Here is a 6,000-nt window from a genome sequence, read left to right as displayed (position 1 = left end):
AGATCTCTTGTACAAAATCGTTTTCAGGAGGCAGCTTTTCCATTAGTATGGATTTTGTTCCCCTTTCACTCTTGCATATACAAAATGGTTTGCATTGTTTTCTGGAGATAATTTATCTCTGCTAAGAATTTGTTTTTACTTTTTTTTCATGGAGGGATTATGGTTTACAGTAAACAGTAAAACGGTTGTTGGCACATATGTATATTCTCTCAGTTTTCTGCTAAAAACTCTCACCCCCAGCATAGCTTCCCCTCCACAATCATGTACCAGGACCTCAAAGACCACTCACCCTAGTCCTTTACTTTGGGCAGTACACCAAACCCAATGCAAGGATGAACCTTTTAAGTGAAGAGAAAATACTGACCTCAATTTAATTTTATTTCATTTCATTTCATTTCATTTTATTCTCTCTCTCTCTCTCTCTCTCTCTCTCTCTCTCTCTCTCTCTCTTTGCCTCCATGGTTATTGCTGGGGCTCATTGCCTGCACTACAAATCCACTGATCCTATAGCTATTTTTTCATATTTTTTGATAGGATAGAGAGAAATTGAGAGGGGAACATAGAGATATATAGACCTGCTTCACCACTTGTGAAGTAACCCCCATACAGATGAGGAGCAGGGGGTCGAATCAGGATCCTTACTTAGCAGGTACTTGCATGTTGTACTATGTACGCTAAACCTGGTGCGCCATAACCCACCTCTCACCCCTCAAGAGAGATAGACACCTGCAGACCTGCTTCACCTCTCATGAAGCCTCCCCACTACAGGTAGGGAGCTAGGGTTCAATCCTGGGTTCCTGCACTTGGTAAGGTGTGTGCCTAACCAGCTGCACCACCTCCTAGCCTGAGTGCTGTTTTTTAACTTCTTCTTTTGCATAATTTGAAAATCTGCATCATCACAGGGTTGGCCTTCAATCTGCTTCACTGATGACACTTTCTTGCTTCTTCATACACAAGGAAATTCTTCTCCTCAAGTGTGGGGAAAAGATGTTTGTTTTTTCCTTCAAAGCATTTGATTAGATAGTTGACATTTTAAATTATGAATTACTTTCTCAACTGGGAGTTACCTGTGTGTATATACCACCACTAGAGACCAAGTATGAAGAAATCCACATGTCCTTGTCAACACACTTATTAACATGCACTGAAAACCCAAGTATTCAGTAAAATCTACAGTGTTGACTCTAAACCACAGTCACCCCCAGGGGTCAAGTAGCTTTGATAGTGGACATAAGGTTCTCTCCCTGGGGAAACAGAGCTGCTGGTTAATGTGTTCTTCCACTGCTCACTCCGAAGACTTATTGTGACCCTGACTTCTTTCTCTCCCAGGACTCTGAGGATGCTGATCAGGGGCCTGTGAGTTCCAGGATGGAAGAAAACACAGAGCCACCTGCAGGTGAGTGTCAGGGCAATCTGAGAAGACGCTGATTGGAGTGAGACATTAACTGCAAAGGCTCAGAGTAAATGGTTTCCAGCTTAGCTTCAATACCTTCTGACAGGGAAAGTGCAGGTAACAGGCCTCCTTGCATTCAATAGATGGGGACCAACTCACTGCTCTGTAACAGGCTCTAGTGACAGTGCATGCTTCCTTAGTTCTCTGTAACAGATTAGGCTTCTCTGTAGAGTTCTTCCTCATGAGGAATTCATAGCATTCTAGGCACAGGAATGTATAAGAGCATCTTCCTCTTTATTTTGTCAACTCTTTCCTTGGACACATGCTAGGGCTGCGTCTCCTGTCAGATTCAGGGACACAGAGACACAGAGACACAGAGACACAGCCTTCTTTGCACAGAAGGTCCAGGAGAAGACCCATGTGTCATCATCTACACTGAAGTGACTCTCTTCATGGTCAGCCAGGACCTAGACTGAGGTTTCTCTCCATCTAGGTGGCAAACATCTGCATGAACATCAAGTGGGCCAAATGCCAGCCACTGAGGAGGAGGAGCTTCCACTAGAAGCAGATGACTCCTTCAGCCTGGCATGTGGATACCAGCAGGGGAGAGGGGACGCCCTGGGTTCCTGGATATGCCCTGTGCCATGTCATATCTTCCTTCCTGAAAACACTCATGACAGTGAAAACCAATTCGTGGTGGGCAGGGTCAGGATTGCCAGGGACCTAGTAGCCTACAGAAACCATGCATGTCTCCACTCACTCTTGTAGAGCTGGAGCAGCAGTGTAGCTAAGAGTTGCAGGAATGAACTGGACTCTATTCTGAGCTTGTATTGGAGAAGCCTTGGGGTTCCTATTACAATGAAACACTCAATTCCACTCCCATGAACAGTCTCATTTCCCAAGTCGTCTTCAGGTCTGGGTCAGCATGAAACTAGACTGAAAGTCTATGTTTTATCAGGTGTCTTTAAAATGGTCCTTCTAGCCAGTCCCTCCCCCTTACCCTTTATAATGCTATAACTTTCCCACCAATCTCTGTGCCTTAGTAGAGCTAGTTGGTATTTACTTGGATAAAATAGAATGGGTTAAGATATTTTTATTATGATTATTCTAATCCAGAAGTACTGATTTATATTTTCAAGGTTGTATTCATACCCCATCAACCCTGAGGTATTTATAAAACAAATCTTGCCTAAACGTTGAGCAGGTCATTTTAATAAGCTATCCTGTTTAGTCATCCCACTCAACCCCTATGGATAGAGCATCTCTTTTGTTTGGTTCCAGAGGAAACAGGAACTCTTCCTCCAAATAATGCCCATCACAGAAGGACCAAGCCTGATAGGGTGATACAGGACTCTGTTTCTCTGCTGATGCCTGTGCTCAGCCTTTGAGGACTCACTGGGTGTAGAGTGAATGTAAGGAGAGGTGGGCTTCTCTCTGCTGAGACTCAAGATTGAATTTATCTGGATTCCAGTTACAAATCTTAAATTCATTATAAAGTAAGGTCACAGACCTCAACTCCTCAATAAACATTATCCTGCTGATATGCAGGGATCACCTCCTAGACTTAAGACTGGATTTGCTTTCCCCATCTGTCTCTCTACAATGGTTTCAGTTAGGCAGTGGACCCTCAGGCCCCTTGGTTCTCCAAGTCCTTCATCCTCTCACTGCCTCTGCTCTGCTCCTCGGGGCTTCTGCTTTGTCCATTGCTAAACCCACTGCTATGTTCACAGGTCTCTGTGCTGGGGGTGACTCTACCCGGACCTTGGGCAGCTCTGCTGAGAGAGACAACAAGAGCGAGAGCATCTTGGCAGCTGTGGACCAGAGGAGTGACAACATCACTACCTTCCATGATATGGAAATTATTAGGCAGTGCTCCATCTTCATTCATCAGCACAGGGCTTCTATAAGACCATCTCTATTGAGCCAGACTGCCTCGGAGTCTAACACTGAATTTCTGATGGTCTGTGGGAGCAGGGCCACCCACAAGGCACCTGTCTACAACTATGCTCTGGGCCTTCCTAGGCCCCATAATTCCATTAATAGTGTATTATATTGGTATATAGTCTTTTGTTGTATTTTGCTGTTTGTTGCTATAATAAAATTTATTCCATAATACTGTACCCTATTTTTTGTTCAAGGCTCACATTAACACTTTGCTGAGGTCTCACCTGGGCAGTTCTAGAATCAGCTGAGGCCATGTGTGTCTCTGCTTAAATTCCATGAACTTCAGGGTAAATTTGGTTGCATTTTCAGTCTTTCTTGCAGGTGAGTGTTAGCAAGCGTCTCTTTCCTGCAGGCAGGGAGCTTGGGGCTGGAACCCTATCCTTGCACTGGTCCTTGCACTTCACACCAAGTGTGCTTAACCCGTTGCATAACTGTCCAGCCCCCTCTTTGGAAGTTTTGGCAGAACCATTATGCTGCCTGCCCACCTCCTCTTTTCCTTTTTTGGATCAGAGTCCCACTGGGCTCTGCCTACTGCTGATGCTGGGGTCCAACCTGGGACCTCCTGCATGTAAGTCCTGTGGATCACTGCTCATTGCTGTCTTCTCCCCTGCCCTCTCCGCTTACACCTTCTGAATCCGCCCTAAGCATGGTACTGGTCCTCCTGACACTTTGCAAACTATTGTGAGAGACTGATTTTGTTGATGGTGGTCCCTGTACCCCTGCTCCTCGCAAGTGTTCCCAAGGTCACCAGTCTTGGGCACAACACTCCCTGGCTGGCAGTGGAGCCCCTTCTCTGAGATGCTTCAGTACCTTTGGTCCTTCCTGTTACCAACAGGAGGCACAAAGAGCTGGGAAGGGTCAAAATGTTTATAGGGTCCTGTCTTTCAAACCCTTGAAAATCACTTTAACTTCAATTAAAAAGAAAAGGGGCACTGAGTCTATTCTGCAACACAGCTTGTAGCGAACATGGACATCCACAGTAGAAGAGGTCTGAACAGCAAGAAGCAGCAACAGGCGGGTGAGAAAACTCGCTATCCAGGGGGGTGCTCTGTGGATGTCCTGGAGACAAGCAAGAGGACCGAATTTCATTGAATTTGGGGTTGTTCCTACAGGTGATTGAAAGGGTCACCTGTCCTCCAGTTGATCCACACTTGGGTACATTAAGCATGAGTGTGACAGACACTCTTCCAAGACTTCAGGGAAAGCCCCCATACAGGTGCAGAGGTGTGGCGTTCACACTGAATCATCAGAGACTGGTTCGCCCAGCTCGTGAGAGAGTCAACCCTGGGGGCTTTTTGTAAGTTATTTATTGCTCTTCATCATCTCTGTCCTTTGCCTTTGGTTTTAATCAAGTATCAAGGAAACTAGATTCATTAACATTTCAAATGTGTACAGTGAGAGGAAAGGCTATGTAACTAAAAAGATGACTAATCACATTCTAGAAACAAGTGTTTTTTTCATTATCTACTGCAATTCACATCTAGACCATCCCCAAACAGCATTGTTGTTTTATCTGATGTCTGCACATTGATTGGCTTCCATATAGGGTTTACAAGGATATAAGGGCTGGTTTGTTACTGTGTACCTGTTCCCTTTAGATTTAAAGATTCTTTTAACTTCTTTCTCTCAACATCATTTTCTTAAGTTTTTTTTTTTGTGTGTGTGTGTGTGTGTGTCACCAGGGTTATTACTGCGGATTGGTGCCTGCAGAAGGAATCCATCATACTTTACATATGAATTTGCTTTTGTTTCTTAAGATGGAATCTTTAAGGCCAGACTTTCTACCTTCTGCAACCCACAATGACCCTGGGTCCATGCTCCCAGATAGATAGAGAATGGGAAAGCTATCAGGGGAGCAGGTGGGATATGGAGATTGGGTGGTGGGAATTGTGTGGAATTGTACCCCTCCTACCCTATGGTTTTGTTAATCCTTTCTTCAATAAAATTTTTTAAAAAAATTTTAAAAAGATGGAATCTTTAATCTATTTCCAAATCTACTAAATTATGCTACTACATTACTTTGATAATTGAATACAGAATTCTACCATTTTCAGATTTTCTTGTACCACCAGGGTTATCATTTGGGGCTTGGTGTTTGCACAGTGAATCCACTGACCTAGTGACCGTCTATTTTTCCTTTCCATTGGACAGGAGAGAAAGAAACTGACATGGTTAGAGAGATAGAAGGAGAGAGACAGAGAAATGCCTGCATCATGGCTTCACGGCTCATGAAGCTTCTTCCCTATAGATGGTGGCCAAGGGCTTGAACCTGGGTCCTTGCACATGTCAATGTGTGTACTCAACTGGGAGTGCCACTGACTATCCACAGATTATTCACTTATTTTTATGTTTATTATTAGTGATTTAATGTTGATTTACAAATTTATAAGAGAACAGGAGTAATTCCTTACCTTTCACTCCCCTTCACTGGAAACTGAAGTGGTTCTCCCAAGGTCAAAGATATGAGTTGACTTATTCCTTCTGTAAATAGTCATCTTCTAGTCACTTTCCTGTAACATTTCTCCCCTCTCCAGGAGTATGGACCAGAATTATTTTTGGGGTGCAGAAGGTGGGTGTTCTGGCATCCGTAACTGCTTTTCTCTAAACGTGGGAGTTGGCAGGTTGATCCATACACCAGCCTGTTTCTGTCTTTCCTTAGTGGT

The sequence above is a fragment of the Erinaceus europaeus genome, chromosome 6, assembly GCF_950295315.1.
Source record: "Erinaceus europaeus chromosome 6, mEriEur2.1, whole genome shotgun sequence".
Classification (NCBI taxonomy): Eukaryota; Metazoa; Chordata; class Mammalia; order Eulipotyphla; family Erinaceidae; genus Erinaceus; species Erinaceus europaeus.
This window is presented reverse-complemented; position numbering follows the sequence as displayed.